The 22719-nt window shown below is 48.4% G+C and overlaps 1 protein-coding gene across 6 annotated transcripts in view; it reads right to left on the bottom strand.

Moving 5' to 3' along the window:
- The window catches only part of PRKAG2 (protein kinase AMP-activated non-catalytic subunit gamma 2), a 226317-nt gene that overhangs the window by 66483 nt on the left and 137115 nt on the right, over window positions 1-22719 (bottom strand). The window lies entirely within an intron of this gene.

The raw sequence follows: 22719 nt of genomic DNA, 5'->3' as shown, positions 1-22719 counted from the left end.
TGAAATTAATTTTTTAAAAAGAAAGTCCCTTCCCATTACTGCAGATGTTGGTAGTGAACAGAAATGGAAACAAATTCATGTGATCCCTTCGGTTTGACTTCACTTGGTAGCAGGTGTGCGGGAGGAGGCCGAGGTAGAGGCCTTTCTGGATCATGCGAGCGAGGCTGAGCTTCTCTCCATGGATTGTTCTCACTGAGAAAGCTCATGTCTTCTCCTTAGAAAGGAGCTCAATCTGGACACTAGGAAAGGGCAGATGAAACTTCTCCGAGACACATGAGGCCAGCTGCAGGGACCGGGGCCTGCAGGCGTCTGAGGTGTGCACATAATGCTGACAGGGTCAAGTGGTGATGGATTTCTTAGCACAAATAATTTAAAATTGGTGGTCATCAGTTACCCATTCATGGTGATGTTTTCTTGAAGTATGAACAGACCTATCTGCTCACCTTAATTTTAGCTCTTTCAGGCAGGGCCAAGCCTGGAGCGGCCTGGGCCATGTTCTGCATCTGTGACCCTCTCTCTTCTGTCTTGGGAACTCTGTGGAGTTTTCAGTTGAACTTTAGTGAGTGAATGCCTGAGAAACTTGGAGTCATTGCCAGGTGGGACCTTTTGGTTGGTAGACAATGTGATATTACTAATGTCTGTCGAACACCATTGTGCCCAGGTGCAGCAAAATACAGTATTTTGAAGGACTCTTGGGAGGGAAAACTTCAGTCTGAAAACCTAATCACAAAACGACTGCCACAAAAGCTTTTCTTTATGCACTGAGGTTACATATGAGTTCATTTTGCCTTAATATATATACTAGTGGCCCGGTGCACGGATTTGTGCACATTGAAAGGAAATTAATTAGAAGAAGGATTCGTGCCGTAATTATGTTACTGAAAAAAATTACATGTCAAGATAGTATATATAATATAGTATTATAAAATTAAAACATGTGTGCGATTGGTGCCAGTGAGAGCTTTGTATGTATCACGCATGCGTGAGTCAACGTTTATTTTTAAATTGCCAGTGTGCATCATATGCAGCAGCCGGTCGGTCAGTTGGACGGTTGTATGGTTGGTCACTTAGCCTTTTATATCTATACTAGAGGCCCAGCACATGAAATTTGTGCAGCGGGGGTGTGTGTTCTCAGCCTGGCCTGCACCCTCTCCAATGCGGGATGCCTCGGGGGATGTCCAACTGCCGGTGTAGGCCCCATCCCAGTCTAATTAGCATATTACCCTTTTATTAGTATCCTATCTAATAAAAGACAAAAAGGGTAATTGACCGTACCTTCCCTATGCTTCCCATTGGCTAATCAACGAGATATGCAAATTAACCCAACCAAGATGGCGGCCGGCAGCCACGCAGCTGAAGCGAGCAGGAGGCTTGCTTGCTCCAATGATGGAGGAAGCCAAGGTTCCCCGCCTGCAGCAGCCTGGCTCTGAGCTCCAAAAGCAATACAGTTTCAATTATAGAAGCTAAACAAACCCCAGATACCTGCTTTCAGCCGGCCGCGGCCTCAGAGCTGCAGCGAGCAGGAGCCAGCTCTCAGCTCCAGTGATAGCAACAAAGTTTCAATTATAGAAGGTAAATAAATCCCAGAATAAAAAAAAAAGAAAAAAAGGAGAGGCTGGGAGCTTCAGTCGCCGACCAGCCTGAAAACGGCCCTCAGCCCCTCACCCAGACTGGCCAGGCATCCCACTGGGGACCCCCATCCTGAAGGGGGTGTGGCCAGCCTGAAAACAGCCATCAGCCCCTCATCCAGGCTGGCCAGACACCCCAGTGGGGACCCCCACCCTGAAGGGGGTGTGACCAGCTGCAAACAGCCATCATCCCCTCACCCAGGCTGGCCAGGCACCCAAGTGGGACCCCCACCCTGATCCAGGACACCCTTCAGGGCAAACCAGCCAGCCCCCACCTGTGCACCAGGCCTCTATCCTATATAGTAAAAGGGTAATATGCAAACTGACCCTAACAGCAGAAAGACTGGGAATGACTGGTCACTATGACACACACTGACCACCAGGGGGCAGATGCTCAATGCAGGAGCTGCCCTCTGGTGGTCAGTGTGCTCCCACATGGGGGTGCTCTGCTCAGCCACAAGCCAGGCTGATGGCTGCCAGTACAGCGGTGGTGGTGGTGGGAGCCTCTCCTGCCTCCTCAGCAGCACTAAGGATGTCCGACTGCAGCTTAGGTCTGCTCCCCGCTGGCAAGTGGACATCCCCCATGGGCTCCTGGGTTGCCAGAGGGATGTCTGATTGCCATCTTAGGCCCAATCCCCCGGGGAGCACGCCTAAGCCAGCAGGTGGTCATCCCCCGAGGGGTCCCAGACTGCGAGAGGGCACAGGCCAGGCTGAGGAAATCCCCCTCCCCGAGTGCACAAATTTTTGTGCACCGGGCCTCTAGTAGATATATAAAAGCCCAGCGACCAGAATGGCAGAACGACCAGAACAACCAGTGGCTATGATGTGCACTGCGGCAGCCAACCAGCCTGATTTGGGCCCTGATTGGGCCCCAACACCCTGATCGCGAGCAGGGCCAGCCAGCCAACTGCCCGTGGCCCCCACCCCCCACTGGCACGGCCCAATGGGCCCCCATTGGGGTGAGCAGGCCAGACCTCACCTATGCATGAATTTGTGCACTGGGCTTCTAGTATATAGATAAAACCTTAAATAGCTATTGCGAGAAATCAATCAACTTTAAATACTGGATGAGTGGCTCCTGAGTAACTCAGGGCATGGGACCCACAGCTCTGATGTTTCCCCCACTATCTCTGAACTCTGACTCTGCTCTGCAGAGATGTCCTCTGTGAGGTGGGAACCTGCCACCAGGGCCAGGACATGAGCTTTGTGCCCTCGAGCAGCTTTTACCCCCACCTCTGGGCTGACCACTCCCAAGCCTCCATCTGAAGCTGACAGCCCTCTTGAAAGAAGGCCATCTCCTGGCCATTGCCATTGAGCTTTCTACAGACATTCACACTCCTCCGAATCCCTCCCTGCATGCGCTCCCTTCACCACCTCAGAATTCTTTGCTGCTGCCCCACGGGGCCGCATTTCCACTGTCACATGCTTGCTGGCTGGATCAGCCCCAATTCCTTCTGTGTCGCCTTCTCTAACCTGGAGCCAGCGTGACCTTTTAGAAACACACACTCCTGTTCCTCCGTGTGTGGAACCGCTCAGTGACTCTCAGGAACCGTTAGGAATGCCACTAGCTCCTCAGCTCAGCGGGGCCTGAGCGGTTCATTCCTATACCTTCTCCCGCCCTGCAGCCCCCGCACTTGAGCCTTAGGCATGTTCCTGCCCACTGTGCTCAGGGGTTTGAACATTCTGGCTGGTCTCCCTGCCACGTGGCTGGCTCCTATTCACTCACTCCTTGAGAATGAGTCTTATGAAAAAGGCTCAGTCTTCCTGATTCTTGGCCTCTTCTCACAGTTTACCTGGTTAATTGCTTCTCTAATCTACACACTTAAAAAATATATATACATATATATATATTTCAGAGAGGAAGGGAGAGAGAGAGAAACACCAATGATGAGAGAGAATCACTGATCAGCTGCCTCCTGCACGCCCCACACTGGAGATCGAGCCCACAACCTGGGCATGTGCCTCGACCGGGAATCAAACCGAGACCTCCTGGACGCTGGCCGGGCTAATTCACACACTCTCCTAAGGCACTTACACAGGGTTGGGGTTTGCTTTTCAGTTCCCCGAAGCCCCACAAACTCTTTGAGGGGAAGACTGGCTGTTTGGTTATCCTGGTGTCGCTTGTGCCTGACACGTAGTGGACGTTCCAAAAATAGTCGAGTGAAATGAATTGTTCGTTATTAGCGAATCACTGGAAAATGTGGTGGGGAAATAGTTGATTTAATAGTGAGAATGGTTCAGGGATGATTTCATGCCATTTACTCGTGCTCCTCCTTCATCTCATTCCTGTTTGGACATATTGCACCAATTTTCCCTTGAGCCTTGGACCTGACATTTAAAAAAAAAAGTGACTATGCTAAGAAATGACGCAGCAAACATTTTTGTTGGAACATGCTCTCCAAGGCCTAGAGGTCACTGACACTCTGGGTTGGGTATTAGCAGAGAGCTCTGCTGGCTCTTGACCCCACCCTACCATTTCCGTTTCTGTGATGTGACTATTGATGTTTTTGTTTTGTTTTGTGAATCCTCACCTGAGGATATTTTTCCATTGACTTTTAGAGAGAGTGGAAGGGAGGAGGAGAGACACACACAGAGAGAAACATTGATGTGACAGAGATACATACTCTGACCAGGGCCAGGGATCAAACCTGCAACTGAGGTACGTGCCCTTGACAGGAATCAAACCTGGGACCCTTCAGTCCATAAGCCGATGCTCTATCCACCGAGCCAAACCAGCTAGGGCAGTGGTCGGTAAACTCATTAGTCAACAGAGCCAAATATCAACAGTACAACGAATGAAATTTCTTTTGAGAGCCAAATTTTTTAAACTTAAACTATATAGGTAGGTACTTTCCTATTAACTTAATTAGGGCACTCCTAAGGCTTAGGAAGAGCCATACTCAAGGGGCCAAAGAGCCACATGCGGCTCGAGAGCTGCAGTTTGCCGACCATGGACTGCTAGGGCATGACTACTGATTTTTTAAAGTGGTATAGAAATTTGATAAAAACTCAAAAAACATTGGAGACCACAACTGTTCAGTCTCCTGATCCATTGTAATCAGTATATTTTTGGGGAAAAGTTTTGTTCACTTTGATACTTTTCCAAATAACAATTCCAGATGCTTTTAATAAAGTTAGTTCCTTCCTAACATTTTTTTTAAATTTATTGCTTAAAGTATTACAAAGGGTATTACATATGTGTCCATTTTATCCCCCCGCCCTAGACAGTCCCCTAGCCTCCCCTATCCCCCAGTGTCTTATGTCCATTGGTTATGCTTATATGCATGCATACAAGTCCTTTAGTTGATCTCTTACCCCCCTACCTCCTGCCCCCCAACCCTCCCCGGCCTTCCCGCTGCAGTTTGACAATCTGTTTGAGGCAGCTCTGCCTCTGTATCTATTATTGTTCAAAAGTTTATAGTGGTCTCTATTATCCATGAATGAGTGAGATCATGTGGTATTTTTCCTTCATTGACTGGCTTATTTCACTTAGCATAATGCTCTCCAGTTCCATCCATGACGTTGCAAATGGTAAGAGTTCCTTCCTTTTTAGAGCAGCATAGTATTCCATCATGTAGATGTACCACAGTTTTCTAATCCATTCATCTACTGATGGGCACTTAGGCTGTTTCCAGATCTTAGCTATGGTGAATTGTGCTGCTATGAACATAGGGGTGCATATATCCTTTCTGATTGGTGTTTCTGGTTTCTTGGGATATATTCCTAGAAGTGGGATCACAGGGTCAAATGGGAGTTCCATTTTCAGTTTTTTAAGGAAACTCCATACTGTCTTCCATAGTGGCTGCACCAGTCTGCATTCCCACCAGCAGTGCACAAGTGTTCCTTTTTCTCCACATCCTCTCCAGCACTTGTCGTTTGTTGATTTGTTGATGATAGCCATTCTGACAGGTGTGAGATGGTACCTCATTGTTGTTTTGATTTGCATCTCTTGGATGATTAGTGACTTTGAGCATGTTTTCGTATGTCTCTTGGCTTTCTGAATGTCCTCTTTTGAAAGGTGTCTATTTAGGTCCTTTGCCCATTTTTTGATTGGATTGTTTATCTTCCTTTTGTTAAGTTGTATGAGTTCCCTATAAATTTTGGAGATTAGGCCCTTATCAGATATGACATTGGCAAATATGTTTTCCCACACAGTGGGTTTTCTCGTTGTTTTGTTGATGGTTTCTTTTGCTGTGCAGAAGCTTTTTATTTTGATGTAGTCCCATTTGTTCATTTTCTCTTTCGTTTCAAGTGCCCTAGGAGCTGTATCAGTGAAGAAATTGCTTCGGCATATGTCTGAGATTTTGTTGCCTTTGGATTCTTCTAGAATTTTTATGGTTTCCTGTCGTACATTTAAGTCCTTTATCCATTTTGAGTTTATTTTTGTGTATGGTGTAAGTTGGTGGTCTAGTTTCATTTTCTTGCATATATCTGTCCAATTTTCCCAACACCATTTATTGAAGAGACTATCTTGGCTCCATTGTATGTTCTTGCCTCCTTTGTCAAATATTAATTGAGCATATTGGTTCGGGCCGATTTCTGGGCTCTCTATTCTATTCCATTGATCTATATGCCTGTTCTTGTGCCAGTACCAGGCAGTTTTGAGAACAGTGGCTTTGTAATACAACTTGATATCTGGTATTGAGATCCCACCTACTTTGTTCTTTTTCAGGATTGCTGCAGCTATTCGGGGTCTTTTTTTTATTCCAGATGAATTTTTGGAGAGTTCGTTCTAGATCTCTGAAGTATGCCGTTGGTATTTTAATGGGAAGTGCGTTGAATTTATAGATTGCTTTGGGTAGTATGGACATTTTAATGATGTTGATTCTACCAATCCATGAACACGGTATGTTCTTCCATGTGTTTATGTCTTCCTCTATATCTTTTTTCAACGTCTTGTAGTTTTCTGAGTAGAGGTCTTTTACCTCTTTAGTTAAGTTTATTCCTAGGTAGCTTAATTTTTTTGGTGCGATGGTAAACGGGATTGTTTTTATAATCTCTCTTTCTGAAAGTTCACTATTGGTGTATAGAAATGCCTCGGATTTCTTGGGGTTAATTTTGTATCCTGCTACATTGCCAAATTCATGTATTAAGTCCAGTAGCTTTTTGATGGAGTCTCTAGGGTTTTGTATGTATAATATCATGTCGTCTGCAAATAAGGACAGTTTTACTTCCTCTTTTCCAATTTGGATGCCTTTTATTTCTTCTTCTTGCCGAATTGCAATGGCTAACACTTCCAGTACTATGTTGAACAGAAGTGGTGAGAGGGGGCCTAACATATTTTAATGATTTCCTTTAAACAGCGTTTATTCCACAGCAGCTTTTCAGAGTGTGGCAGCCAATGTATATGGTTCAACAAGTCCGATGAAAATGTTTGATACCAAGTATTGTTAAGAAAACAGAACCAAAAAAGTCCTGTTTGTCTGGATCTTTGTGTTAAGTTATCTTCTAACTTCCCCAAAGTAGACAATGTTAAGATTTTGAAGAGAGTCATTCAGCAAATATTTAGTAACTGCTACCTGCCAGGAGCCATGGCAGGTGGGTCCATAAAATATCCAGATGATGAGAAATTCGTATCAAAGATATGAAGTAGGAACCCTACCCATACACAGGGTCAGTTTGTTACTGATTCTGGGGAGCCTGTCAGTCAGGGTCTGAAGCTGGTATTTCTCTTGCCTTTCACAAGCAAATCCAAATTAGTTTTCCTTTATTGCTACTCAAAGTATTTTATTAAGTTTGTGTTTAACACAACTCACTGGGAGCTAAATACATTCTTCTGTTGACACTTATTCTCCCATAATATTTTGCCAATAAAAAAAATCAGTATTGCTCCCTAAGCTCAAGAAACCTTTCAGTTCTTGAGGCATGAAGCCATAAATTTTGAAATGTGTTGTATTTCTAGGATAAAGCAACACAAAAAAGGGACATAAAGTCACAAGGAAGTCTCTCTTCACTGTTCTCTACTCTCGCCCTCCAGCTGGCCTGCTCATCGACCCTGCTCACCGGAGCAGACCCCGGTGAGTCGTTTTCTCAGCCCTTTCATCCCTGCATCTATGGGAACTCTGGCCATACAACTGGTGAAAAGTTACACAAATGCTTGAGACAGACTGCTTCCATGACTGTGTGTTTTGTTCTACATAAAGCCATCAAAAGGAAGGACAATAGTCGAGACGCAATTAGCCCTGGCCAGTACTGCTCAGTGGATAGAGCTTCGGCCTGCTCACCAACGGGTCGAGGGTTCAATTCCTAGTCAAGGGTGCATGCGGGAAGCAACTAATTGATGTGATTCTCTCACATAGATGTTTTTTTCTTTCCCCCATTCCTCCCTGCCTTCCACTCTCTAAAAATCAATGGGAAAAAATATACTCAGATAAGGATTAACAGAAAAAGAAAAAAGTATGAAATTAAAGGGCCCTGTACTTGCTTCTGATAAATTCTGTGATCTTTATTTCCTATCTAAGGTACAATGCAGCTAACCAGGATGGATTAGGGTGAGCCTGGGATAAGGAGCCAACTACAGGCAGATGTAGGACTGGTGTGCCTCCGAATGTAAATTTAAAATATATATATTTTAATTTATATATTATATTATTATATAATTTATATATATTTAATTATATTATTATATAATTTATATATATATTCCAGAGAGGAAGGGAGAAGAAGAGAGAGAGATAGCAATATCAGTGATGAGAGAGAATCATTGATCAGCTGCCTCCTGCATGTCCCTCACTGGGGATCAAGCCTGCAACCCACTGGGGATCAAGCCTGATTGGGAATCGAACTGTGACCTTCTGGTACATAGGTCGACGCTCAACCACTGAGCCATGCCAGCCAGGCACAAATGTAAATCTTCTAAGAAATATTCTGTGTCTCTTTTTTATGGTGATATATATAATTTACCTGCAACAAACTGTATCCATTTCAGGCATACCACTTAATGAGTCAACATAAAACCATTGCTACAATCAAGATACAAAAACATTTTTTTTACCCCAAAGTTTCCTGGTGCTGCTTTGTGGTTCATCCCTCCCTCTCTCTGTGGCCCGAGGCTACAGTGACCTACTTTTTGTTACTATAGGCATTTAGGCTGAATTGCACACCCTCATCATCACGGGCCCTCGCATGTGCCGCGCTGCATTTAGTTGCAGGGGTACTGTTGTCCCCCTTGGCACCGTTTCCTCTTCTCACCTTTTCTAGAATAACCCCCTGATTTTGTCACAGTGCGCACTCTTTCCTTACATGAGCATTGACATGATGGGGACAATCATTCCCACGCTATCCAGGGTTAGAGGGGAGGATTTCTGGTTGGAGAGAGCCAGTGCCCACATGCGTGTGCGCACGTCCCCTTCCCACCCTCTGTTCCTGCCCTGACCGCACGTAGTCCTGCTACTGAGGACCAGCTTCCAGCGGAAGCCAGAGCAGAGAGACAGAAAGACTGGGGTCCGTGGCGACATCACTGACCAGGCCTATACCTCACCTAGCCTGGGCCGTCCTACCTCTGGACCTGTAATAGGGGACAATAAATGCCATTATCCTTCGAGCCAGTTTGAGCTAGATTTTGTCTTACTTTGCACCAAAAACATCCTAAGTGGTATTTTGGGTATTAATATTCGGTACAGGAGATGATATTCTAACTCCAGGCAGTCATATTCTAATTGTGGATATATCTGCATATGTAACAATGCAAAAAATTACGCCACCTAAGTGAGCAACTGTGGCAGCTTCGCAGTGTGCATCCGTGCTACGGGCACCCTGGGAGGGAAGCCGCCTCAGGAGCTGCACTGAGGCCGATCTGGAAGGAAGCGAGGAGAGGAGAGCATTTCGGATGATGGCGGGGGCGGGGGAAGTGCTCTGCAGGCAAAGAGGCTTGCGTGGCCTTTATCCGAGAGCACAGGGGTTTTTGTTTGTTTTTAAATATATTTCTAGTGTTGATAGAATTAGAGATATCTCCCATCCCCCTGTTTGTTTTTAAATTTTTATTTATTGATTGATTTTTAGAGAGAGAAACATACATTTGTTGTTCCACCATTTATGTTCATTGATTCTTGTATGTGCCCGACCAGGGATGGAACCCCCATCCTGGTGTATCCGGACGATGCTCTAACCCAGTGGTCGGCAGACTCATTAGTCAACAGAGCCAAATATCAACAGCACTTATTCAAAACAGACTCGCCCAGGCCGAAAACCGACTTCTGCGCACGGGCCACGAAGTTTTAATCGCACTGTACGTGCGTGCCCACACGTGGTTTTTTGTGGAAGAGCCACACTCAAGGGGCCAAAGAGCCGCAGGTGGCTCGCGAGCCGCAGTTTGCCGACCACGGCTCTAACCAACCGGGCGACCCGGCCGGGGCAGAGTTGAGTGTTCTTGTGAAGTTAAAGAAAGACGGACACCAGTGGCAGCTAAAGGAATCAGGTTTCACACGGTGGGACAGAGGACGCGGATGTAAACTCCCCCAGCTGATTCTGGGAATGCGAAAGACCTTACTATCTGTGTAGAGTCAGAGGGGTGGATTTGAGAGGCCCCGGATCAGCAGGAACGTTTAAATGTCCTTACGACGAAGGCAGAAGTTAAGTGGGAAAGCCTGAGAAGTGCCGCAGAAATAAAACGGGCTTGAACGTGGTATTTCAGTGAGTTAGGAAGTAAAGAGGAAACAGACCAGAGTAATAATTAGAAACAAGCACGGAAAGGAGCCTTTACACAGAGCAGCGGAGTCCTGATGGAAGCAAAGAAAAGCCAGCGAGGGCGGACGACGGGGTCCCACCCGCCGCCCAGGGCTCCTGAAGTCACTGCTCACTCCTCAGAGCCTCTGCCCACACCTTTCATCGCCTGGGTTTCAGAAACAGCGGCTTTCGTCTCGGCGGTCTATTCTGTTTATGACTCTCCTGAAAAGAGTGCAACTTGGAAATTCAGTTTCGATCAGTGCTGTTTTCCTGTAGCAGTCCTAAATAGTGTACAAAGTTTGCTTTGTTTTAAACAGTCTATGACAAGATTTTTAAATTTTTATTTTGTTCACTTTTATTTTGTCCTCACCCAAGGATATTTCTTCCATTGAATTTTTTTTTTTTTTTTTTTTTAGAGTGAGAGAAAAAAAAACATTGATGTGAGAGAGACACATCGATTGGTTGCCTCCCATACGAGCCCCAGCCGAGGCCGGGGATCAAACCCACAACCCAGGTATGTGCCCTTAATTGGAAATCGAACCCTTGACCTTTTTGTGTGTGGGCCAACACTCTAACCACTGAACCACACTGGCCAGGGTAGATTATTTTCTTTAAAGCTTCATGATGCCTAGCAACTGAGGACTTTTTCTCTCCCCTCCCTGCCCTAACCCAGACCAGCCCCTTATTGTGCCTGCTTTCATGTTGCTGGAAGGTGCTTTACAAATGAGGTGACATAGGCTCAGAGCAGCCAGGAGAACAGGGCAGCAGACGCAGGACAGACATCGAGGAAACTCGGTAGGTGCAGAATTTCAGGTTTTAGAAGCACAACGATTATGAAGGGTTGCCTGGGAAGGAACTCGCTGCAGGTGCTTTAGCGTGAAGGGGCAGGCTGCCGGGCAGTGGTTAGCGATCTCTCCCTCACTCTTCCCGCCCCGTCTGATACCTGAGGCAATGCCGGGACAGGACGTGGAGACAAACGAGGAGGAGGCACGTCAGAGAAGCTCGGGATGTGTTACTGCTGTTGCTGAATTTACCCTTAAAAATGAAATTATTCCCAAATTTAACCTGGGAGAGTTGCCCAAATTCCAGGTATTGCTCAAATAGGTGAACAGGTAATTTTTAAAAAAATATGTGGGGTTTTTTTTTGCCTGGCCAGTGTGGCTCAGTGGTTGAGCATCGACCTATGAACCAGGAGGTCACAGTTCCATTCCCGGTCAGGGCACATGCCCAGGTTGCGGGCTCAATCCCGAGTAGGGGGTTTGCAGGAGGCAGCTGATCAATGATTTTCTCTCCTCATTGATGTTTCTATCCCTCTCACGCTCTCCCTTCCTCTCTGAAAAAAAAAAATGTTTTATAGAAATTGATTTTAGAGAGAGAGGGACAGTGAGATAGAAACATCTATGAGATTAAAACAAAAACATTGATTGACTGCATCCTGCATGCCCCCTACTGGGGATCAAGCCTGCACCTGGGGCATGTGCCCTGACTGGGAAGTGAACTGGTGACCTCTTGGCGCATGGGTCGACACTCAACCATTGAGTCACATCAACAGGTAATTTAATTTTCTGCCAATGTATTGTTTCCGTGGGCAATTTTGTCAGTGAATAAGCCATGACAATTGAAAACTCAGTCTAAACCTGCCACCTCAGCAGCTCCGCGCTTGGTGGTTAAGTTAAAAAAGTTAAAAGCAGCTTTGTTCCTCATGGCCATAGAGAAATAACACATTTGTCTGGTGAGTCAAGAAAAACTGGAAATAACCAAACGTTTAAGGAGGATGACAACACAAGCTACACTTCAGGACAACGAGCAAACCCACCGTCCATTTCCTATGCAAGAATCTCAGTCCAACAGTGTATTTGGCTCGGCACAGATCCTTGCAGGATCGGATCCACTTAGAGCAGCGGCTCTCAACCTGTGGGTCGAGACCCCTTTGGGGGTTGAACGACCCTTTCACAGGGGTCGCCTAAGACCATCGGAAAACACATATATAATTACATATTGTTTTTGTGATTAATCACTATGCTTTAATTATGTTCATTTGGTAACAACGAAAATACATCCTGCATATCAGATAGTTACATTACGATTCATAACAGTAGCAACATGACAGTTATGAAGTAGCAACGAAAATAATTTTATGGTTGGGGGTCACCACAACATGAGGAACTGTATTAAAGGGTCGAGGCCTTAGGAAGGTTGAGAACCACTGACTCAGAGGGTCTGAGTAGAGAGGCCAATGTCTGGGACAGCACGTGTGAGTAAGGCAACACCTGCCTCTTGTCTCCTGTCTGAGGAAAGGAAAGTGACTGTATTGGATCAGTACTTTGACTCACGTAACATCACGGAATTCCAGAGCCAACAGGGGTACAGATCTCCAAGGGGTGCCATCAGCTGCACGGCTTTTTATTAAGATCTCAAAGTCAACACGTGTGACCAAAGCATAGAAAAAAGGACGCAACCCAACAGCGCGGCTGGGAGCAAGCTCAGGCTCTGCCGCCCCCCAGGGCCCCAGCTCCGAGTCCCGCTCGGCCACGGGGGTCTGTGCGCCCAGCACGGCGGTCTCCGAGCCTCAGGCCCATGTGTGCTGTGCGCCTGGTACTGTCCTCTGCTCAGGCCTGGTTCCCATTCATGATAGCTCTTCTCAGTGTGGGGCAAAATGAGAAGAACACCAGGTTCAAAGGTAGGCCTCCATCCGAACCATGTCTCTACCATTTACTAGGCAAAGTCTCCAGAAGATGAGTGCATTTCTCTAAACCTTGATTCTTTTTTAAAAAAATTAAAAAATATATATATGTTACTGATTTCAGAGAGGAAAGGAGAGGGAGAGATAGAAACATCAGTGATGAGAGAGAATCATTGATCAGCTGCCTCCTGCATGCCCCAAAACCTGGGCATGTGCCCCGACCGGGAATCGAACCATGACCTCCTCGTTCATAGTTTGACGATCAACCACTGAGCCACACTGGCAGGGCTAACCTTTGATTCTTCACCTGAAAAATGGAGATAATAATATCTCCTGTGCAGGGCTGGCATGAAAACGAAGAGAGAAACATTGATGTGAGAGGGAAATATCTATCGGTCGCCTCACACATGTGCCCCAACTGAGGGTTGAACTGGAAACCTGGGTTTGTGCCCTGATTGGGAATCGACCCTTCGACCCTTCGGTGTACAGGATGACACTCTAACCACTGAGCCACTGGCCAGGGCTCAACTAAATGGATTTTAATTGAGTCCCTAATTTCATCACTTGGCAACCAGGCAGGAGGGACCAGCTGCTCAGTGTTGGGAAGTCAAAGAACCTGCATTTGCTGTAGGAAATCAATGTGCTGAATGCTTGCTTTTGCTTGTAAAGAAAGAATAATAAACTATTTTCAAAGAACGGTGGGTACATTTGTTCCATAGGCCCCAAAGCCTGTTGTCTTCTGCCTTCTCCAAATCCACTGAAGATCACTTTAAGACTCAAAATGACATTTTCGTAAGTTACTTGCCATCAAATGTACCTGATCTAAGTCAGTATTAGGTTGAGAACACACACAGAAACACAATAAAATAGGATTGTCCCAAACACATTAGTGAGGGACATATTGTTACAAGATGACTTATTTATTTTTTTTGTTGGTTTTGGAGAGAGGAAGGGAGGAGGGGGAGAGAGAGAGAGACAGAGAGAGAAACATTGATGTGAGAGAGAAACATCCATCGGTTGCCTCCACAGGACCAGGGATTGAACACACAACCCGGGGATGTGCCCCGACCGGGAATCAAACCTGGCACCTTCTGGTGCAGGGGACGATGCCCCAACTAACTGAGCCACGGGCCAGGGCTAATTTACCTCCTCCGCCATTCAGTGCTCAGATCAACAGAAGTGAGCGCATTCACATCGTTGTATAACTCATTTCCAGGATGCTTTCGTCTTGGAGAAACGCTATTTTTACAGGAGGTGATCAAATAATTCTCCAGATAAATCTAATTTTTAAAATCAAATGCAAAGAAGATAAATGGAGCGACTTAATCAGGCTAAACCAAGATAACTGAATAGGCTTACCAACCCGTGAATGAACACGGTATACGCAATGGTCTTTTAACGGGCAGAGCATAGCAATTGGGTCAGAATGTTCTCTGTGTAGTTCCTTAGAGCCACCTGCTTAGGGTTCCCTTTTCTGAATAAACGACACCCCTTCTTTAACCAGCTCAAGTGGCCAGATGCCATTCTTACTCAGGATCCACAATAACGTTGGTTTTGGGTTCCACACCAAGCCCCCCAAATCGTGGGGAAAGCATGTAACCCACACAGCCCCTTGAAACAGGTTCCCCGGGCACCGGGGAATTCGGGCAGTCACTCATTAACAGGTTCCGCACCCCACTCCCAGACAGACACCCAGCAGCCGTGTTCTAAACTTTTCCACCGTTTCAGCGGCTAAGTCCTACCGAGTCATTAAGGGAACGCTATTAATACTGCTTTTATGTTTTGTGTCGCTGTTGTACCAATGATACTGCACGAGCTCAAGTTAATGCTTTTCTAAATGGCTGTGAGTGAGGGCAGTCCAGGTTCGGAGACGAAAGAATTTCCATCTAAATGCAAATCAAGACAAGCCTGACTGGAATGCGTGAGTGGGTACAATGACTTCCCATCCAGTGGTCAGCCCCCCTCCCCCCCCACCGCCCCCATGCATGTTCACACAACTGTATTGGTGCAGAGGTGTCCTTGTTAGGGAAACCATACTTTTTCCTTCCCTGCGCCCGCAATGACATAGGTAAAGGTGTTCAGAGTCTTGACTTCTTTGACTTAATATATGGCAAATAAAATGGACAAAGAGGACCTGGCCCCGGAGCACAGCTGGTTAGAGCATCATCCTGATATGCCAACGATGCAGGTTCGATCCCTGGTGAGAGCACATACAAGAAACCACCAAGGAATGCATAAAAAAGTGGAACAACAAATCGATGCCTGTCTGTCTCTCTCAAATTAATATAAAAAATAAATGGACCAAGAGAATAATTTTTTCTACTCTCTGCTTCTCTACTCCAGGCTTACATATCCAGGCCCTCGATGTCCCAAAAGAATCAAAGAAAGTGTGCCCAAGATAGAACTTATCCGTCTCCAGGTCTGCATCCCCTTCCTAGTGTAAGGACACTGCCATCCATCCATCCTTTCTCACCAGAAACCAGAGTCACCGAGACTCCTCCTCCCCCATGGCCCATGTCTGCGCTTCAGCCCATGATATCTCTTACCTACGTTCACCAGGACCCCTTCCTCTGGACCTTCCCTTCTGTGGCCCGAGTTCACCCCTCTGCCATCTCGCAGGGGACCAGTGTTGATTTCCTTTACGAGGCTTCTCGCTCAGTCTTTCCCCATGAATTCCAACCACGAGCTGCCTCTGGACTGACCGCTCTATGGAAAGGCAAGTCTGACCAACTCTCTCCTCCACGCCGGCGCCCGGGCAGGCCGTGGGACGTCTGTGACGCTCCTCCCGGGCTTATGTCTAATGCGCGTCCCCTCCTCACTCACGGGGGTCAAGGGGAAGAAGGGCCATCCCACCGTGGACTTACATGGCTCTGCGTTTCCCCAGTCCAGCGGGAAAGCAGACTGTGTGACTTTATCAAGCTCTGAGCGTGGGGAGAACACTTAGCCGCCGGTCCTCACCTTTGGCCAACTTTACGGCCAGTGCAGTTCCTGGGCCTCTTGGGGACAGGACTGACGACTGCTTTCACTTGCGGTCTCCCGTGGGCCCTGCTCCGCGTCCTCAGTGGGGCAAAGCTCTACGGCTTGTCCCTTGCCTTTCTGGGGACCGGTCTCATTCTGCCACTTTGCATGGGATGACCTACCAACTCATTGGATGTCACCGATGCATCAGGGGCTGGCAATTTTTTTCTGAAGAAAAGGCCAGGTAGTAACTATTTTTGGATTTGCGGGCCATCCAGGCTCTGTAGCAAACACTCACCCGTGCTGTCGTCGCAGGAAAGCGGCCACAGAGGGTGCATAAATGGGCGCGTGTGGCTGTGTATTAATAACACTCTAATCCCACGCACGGACGGTGAGCCATTCTGACCTACAGGCCCAAGCGTGCCGGCCTCTGAACTGGGATACGTGTGCGCTGGAGAGGCTGAGACGCTCAGGCCAGAAGTGGTTGGAAACCATGCCCAGAAACCATGGAAACCATGGCGCTCAGTCGCCTCGATCCCAATCCTGACATTCGTGTTGCTAGCTATGGAGCCTTTGGGTAACTCCGCACAGATGATCTTGCTTGATCCTCACCACAATCCTCAGAGGTAAACACTGTCTTCCTGGGATGGAGGTGTGGGTGGAGAGGGGTCAAAGGCTCAGGAACTTGTAAGTCCTTTCATCAGCGCACACCCGCCCACCTTTTAAGAGAAATGCCCCTGGGCCCCCTCCGCTACAGCCCCGACTCCCAGCTCCTCTTCACACCGAAGCCCTGATAAAGCTGTCTGCGTCCTCTGTCCACACTGTCATCTCACACTCACTCAGCGGCTCTGCAAGCTGCCCGCGGCCCCAGCGTATCAAAGTCACGATCAGCTTCTGGGACAGAGACGCGCGGCCTGTTACATATTTAGCGACGGCTTTCACACCGCCAGCCCAAGTGCGAGGAAAGGATCATCACGGTGCAGTCTCCTCCCGGGAGAGGTGCTGCTGGAGATCACCCGGACCAGCTCCTGTGGCCACCCAGCATTATAACCTCTGCCTCTCCCAGGTGAGGCAGGGCTGCTCTTCGACGGGGGGAACGTCTAGAGCAGCGGTCCTCAACCTTCTGGCCCTTTAAATACAGTTCCTCATGTTGTGACTCAACCATAAAATCATCTTCGTGGCTACTTCATAACTGTCATGTTGCTACTGTTATGAATCGTAATGTAAATATCTGATATGCAGGATGGTCTTAGGCGACCCCTGTGAAAGGGTCGTTCGGCCGCCAAAGGGGTCGTGACCCACAGGTTGAGAACCGCTGGCCTAGCTGCACCCCAACGCGGCCTCTGTTCTCATGGCAGATTCAACCACAAAAAGTGTTGGCTCCATCGACCAAGACAGCAAATGACTCAGCACTGGAAATGGTCACTTTCACCCACATTTGTGTCCCTATTATCTCAGCAATGCCAAGCGCATGGCCCTGGGACCTGCAGATCTTTAGAAGCACCCCCCCCCCCCCACCCCCGTTAGGCTGTGACCTGGAAGTCATGAGGTGGGAGGTGCACCATGACACCCGAGCTCCGAGGTCCTGCTTCTGCAGGCCTCCCTCTGGCCGGGACCCTCCTGGGGGCGGGATTACCTCCACTCCCACTGAGTACCCAGAGATCAGGACAGTGCTGGGCTCACGACCGGATCTTGGGAAACTGTTGAAGGAATGATTTCCTGGGAGGGGACAGACGCAGAGCATTTATCAAGTTTTAAAGAAAATCTTGGCCCTGGCTGGTGTTGCTCAGTGGTGAGCGTCAGTCTGTGCACTGAAGGGTCACAGGTTCGATTCCCAGTCAAGGGCACGTACCTGGGTTGCAGGTTCAATCCCCGGCCCTGGTCGGGGTGCATGTAGGAGGCAACCAATTGCTGTGCCTCTTTCACGTTAATGTTTCTCTTTCCCTCTCCCTCTCCCTCCCTCCCTCCTTCCCTCCCTCTCTTTTCTACTCTCCCTCCATTCCACTCTCTCTAAAATCAATGGAGAAAAATATCCTCAGGTGACGATTAACAAAAAACAATAAAATCTTGAGGCAGAAAGATCCAACATCCTTTCCTTGAAGCTCATCTACCCTAGGGAACAGAATAGACAAGAACCTGAAGACCCAGGCCCCTGCTCCAATGGGCCAAGCTCTGAGCCAAGGACCCTCTCTGATTCGGGCTCTGTCTTCTCTCCGATCACTGAGCCAAGCCTCCAACAGCCAGGAACAGGGAGAATGCCAGTTACAAGACCATGGCCCGACCGCGGGGAGAGCAGCGCCTCTGCCTGTCTCATCACCACGCAGGCAGCACTTGTCTGCACCCGGCTGTCAGGATCACCAGCCCTGCCGCTCCCACTCCTGGGCCCAATGTGAATTCCCCCCCAAACTATTTTTAAAATATCTAATCTGTTGTGAGCAACAGAGTATGGGACTGTTACTTTGCCATTTCTGGGCAGATAGTTTTAACACCGGGCCTTATTAGGTTGTAACTTGGTATTTAAAATGGTGAGACAGGAATATAAAAGCAAAGTCATGCATTTACTCCTTAATGTCAAGTGATTTGAAAATATTTTTAGATTTTTAAAGTGCTTCCCTATTTTTAAAAAAGGTAATTATTCTAAATAACAATCTCGAAAAATTGGTTAGTGATTTCCGTCCAAATAGTCATCCTGGGAAAAGTAGGAATCTTGGAGACGGATTCAGTGGAAAGAGTCAGGTTTAAGAAAAAAACCAAAGTTCATGAATTCATTGAGTTACATCACCTCCCCACATACATGATGAAACAAGTGCTAGTTATTCTTATTTTTAATTGGTCTTAGAGAGGGGAAAGGGGAGAGGGAGGGAGGGAGAGAGAGAGAGAAAGAGAGAGAGAGAGAGAAACATTGATTGGCTGCCTCCTGAACGCACCCCAACCGGGGATTGAGCCTACAACCTGGGTATGTGCCCCGACAAGGAATCAAATCATCACCTTTTGGTGTATGGGACGACACTCTGACCAACTGAGCCACACCAGCCAGGGCAAGTATTAGTTATTTTTTTTGATACAATAACAAATCACTCCATACTCAGTGGCTTAAGATAACAACAATAATTTATAATCTGGTATGGGCTAAATTGTGTCCTCCTCCCAAATTTATATAGTGAAGCCGCAACCCCCAGTGTGACTATATTTGGAGACAGGGCCTCTGAAGAGGTTACTAAGGTTAAATAAGGTCATGTGGGTGGGGCCCTCAGCCAATAAGACTGGTGTCCTTATAGGAGGAGGAAGAGACACCAGGGATGTGTGTCAGGGAGGAAAGACGGTGAGGACACAGCGACAAGACGGCCACCTGCAGCCCAGGCGAGAGGCCGCAGGAGAAACCAGCCCCACCAGCACCTTGGTCTTGGACTGCCAGCCTCCAGGACCGGGAGCAGTAAGCACCCAGCCTGTGGTATTCTGTATGGCAGCCCTGGAGGACTAATAAGCGGCGTCCATGGTTTCTACGGGTACGGGATTTGTGGGCGGTCCAGCTGGCTGGTGCGGGGCTCTGACCAGGTCTCTCAGTCAGTGCCAGGGCTCTGCTGCGTTTGAGGCCCCAGCACACCCTCCATGTGCTCCAAGCGCAATGGAACGCACTCCCCTTGCTTCCGGATGCTGTGTGTGCCTGCTTTCCTGCCTGCTCTCCCAGCAACTCGGAATCCTTGTCCTTTGTTTGTCCCTTGAATGTTCACCTTTTCCTGGCTTTCTTCTCCCGCCACACATCCCTCTCTTTATTTCATCTACTATGACGGCATAAACGACCGCTGCTCTGATGATGTTCAAATGTTAATAATTGGCTCCAGCCCTGGTTGGTGTGGCTCAGTGGATAGAGCGTGACCTGCGGACTGAAGGGTCCTGGGTTCGGTTCCAGTCAGGGGCACGTGCCTGGGTTGCGGGCTTGATCCCCGGTGGGGGGTGTGCAGGGGACAGCTGATCAATGATTCTCTCATCATTGATGTTTCTGTCTCTCCCTCTCCCTCTTCCTTCCTCTCTGAAACCAATGAAAATATATTAAAAAATAATTAGCTCCAGACGCACACAGCCAGTTACTCTTTGACCACCTCCTCTTGAGTGTCCCAGACACCTTATTGTGCCGCCACCACCTACACACACACACGCACACACATGCACACACACGCACACACGCACACACGTACTCACACGCACACGTGCGCACACACGCACGCACACATGCATGCACACATGCACACACACGCACACGCACACACATGCACACACACGCACACACGCGCACACGCACACATGCACGCACACATGCATGCACACACGCACACACACGCACACGCACACGCATGCACGCACACGCACAGACATGCACATCACATATGCACACAGACAGCCCGCTCCTCTTCCTGTTCTGTTCTCTCCGCCAGAAAACGTTACGACACCCATCCAGTTCCCAAGGGAAGACCTTTGGGGCCCTCCTTTGATTCTGTGCTCTTTCCTCCGCAACTAACCAATCAGCACCTTCCAGATCCCTCTCAGTGCAGCCTCTTAAACAGCTCTTTCTTTCGAACTCTAGTCCACTGCTTTCCACCTTCAGCCGCCCCAGACCTGCCTCATTGCCCTCTGCGTCTCACCCGAGCTCCGTGCCACACAAATCCAACCTAATCCACGCCCAGCCCGGAGGGATCACCCCGACACGCAGGGCTGATCACTGCTCTCCGCTGCTCGGCTGGCTGCTCCACTCACGGACACTGGGCCGGGCTCTCCTCCCACAACAACTACACGCGTTCTATCAGTTCCACTGCACCTGCTGGCCTGTCTGAACCTCCAAATGGACACACGCTCCTTTTGTTCAATGAGCTATTAGCTGTCTCTCAGATCCCTCCAATGCACAATGTGTTGTGAACCAAGTGGACAGAGCAGACTCTGTTCCTGCCTCGGGAGGTGGCTCACCTTTGTCACCCATCGCCCTCTCCCAGCACTGCTTCTGGCACATCCCAGGTGCTTAATAAGAATTCGCTGAGAAAATGAACGATGAAAGGAGAGCTCTCTACTACAGGCTATCCACCCTCACCCCCTTTCCATTTCAGAATAAAATGCACGGGAACAAGTTTGATGAAAGTGATCTTCGTGGTTCCTGTTTACTGGAAGCGTCTTTTTATTCCGAAAGGCAGAGCTATGTCATAGGGAAATATTTCCAGGCTGACAGATGTCTGTAGGCAACTCCTGTTCCCCCAGGAAGATGATGCTGGTGGCAAAATCAATGAAACCAGCCAAGCTCTTAAGGAACTGAGCACACACGTTAAAGACACTCCACACAACCCGATTATAAAGAAACACACCTTAGATGATCTTGAAACTGTCATGGGTGGGGTGGAGGGGGGAGAAGGCAGCCTGGAGGCCTTGGGTGATAACGTTTACAGGTGGATTAAGGCCTTGTTTGATGTCAGGCAGCTGGTGGCAATGCTGTCTTCCAATTTTGAAACATACCATTTCACAACGTAAGGGGGAGCCTCAGTGATCATCCTGATTTTCTGAGGCTCAAACTATATAACCACTGTAGCTTTGATTGGAGTATTTTTTAAAAAATGTGGTAAAATAACATACATAACATAAAACTTTCCATTTTAAAAAGAGGACAATTCAGTGGTATTAAGTACACTCACTGTCATGTAACCATCCCCACCACCATCCCAGAACGTTTGTAATCTCGCAAACCTGGAATCGGTCCCCGTGAAACGCTAACCCCATTCCTCCCCAGCCAGCCCCCGCACCACCACCCTGCTGCTGTCTGTGGATCTGATGACTCCAGGGGCCTCACAGAAGCGGAGTCCCAGTGTCTGTCCTTTTGTGACGGTTTATGTCACTTGGCATGTTGTCCTCAGGTTCATCCACACAGTAGCGTGTCTCAGAATCTCCTTCCCCGTGAAGGCTGGGAGTGGCTCACTGTATAGAACGACCGCATCTCGTTTATCCGCTTGTGACCTCGGGATCATTGCTGAAGCCCCACTGTACTGCCAGTGCCCCTGACCGGGCACATGGGCCATGCCCATCGCTGAATGTGGACCCAGCTGAGCGTGCTTTCTCTCTGGCCCAGACCCACCCTGGGGAGCCTGGGAGGACCCACGCTCGCTGGCCTCAGTGTGTGAAGTATTAACAGGTAAGAACATCACCTTTAGTCACAGTCATGGCAGAAAGCTGACCTGGACTGAGAGCTCTCTCTGGATTCGTTTCTATTTCAACTGGGAAAGACTGCAGCGTGCCCGAGCATAAAACTTCTGCAATAGGGAACAGCCCTGTGTCTGGGCCTGTCACCATCACGTCCAATGACCTAGCAAAAGCACCCCTGCTTTCTCTTCAAATAGAGCTGTTCTATCCATCATCATAGCCAATGAGAAGCAGCAGTACTTTGAGGCGTTGTCTCCCACAGCATTTAATCCTCTCTAGGGTCATTCCCCCCTTTGCTCCCTTCCCTGGCCTTCCCCCTGCTCCCGCTCCCACAGGCTCTGTCTGTCCCAGGCCTCCTGGCTCGCTGGCCTCGGGGTAGGTCTGGCACAGCCGGTGGGCAGGAGCGGGGGAGATGCCAGGGTAGCCATCCCTCTGCCTCAAAGGGCGGCTCCGGCCAGTGGCTGCTTCTCCTCAGTGCTCCAGCTCCGGCTCTGGCTCTAGCTCGGGCCAGGCAGCCCCCTGGGGTTCCACTTCCCACAGACGGGCTCTGCACCTCCTCTCCCTGTGCCCTGGCCCTGGGGCGGGTTGGGGGAGGGGGAGGTAATGGCTTCC

Source organism: Myotis myotis, unplaced genomic scaffold (genome assembly GCF_014108235.1).
Source record: "Myotis myotis isolate mMyoMyo1 unplaced genomic scaffold, mMyoMyo1.p scaffold_m19_p_25, whole genome shotgun sequence".
Classification (NCBI taxonomy): domain Eukaryota; kingdom Metazoa; phylum Chordata; class Mammalia; order Chiroptera; family Vespertilionidae; genus Myotis; species Myotis myotis.
This window is presented reverse-complemented; position numbering and strand designations above follow the sequence as displayed.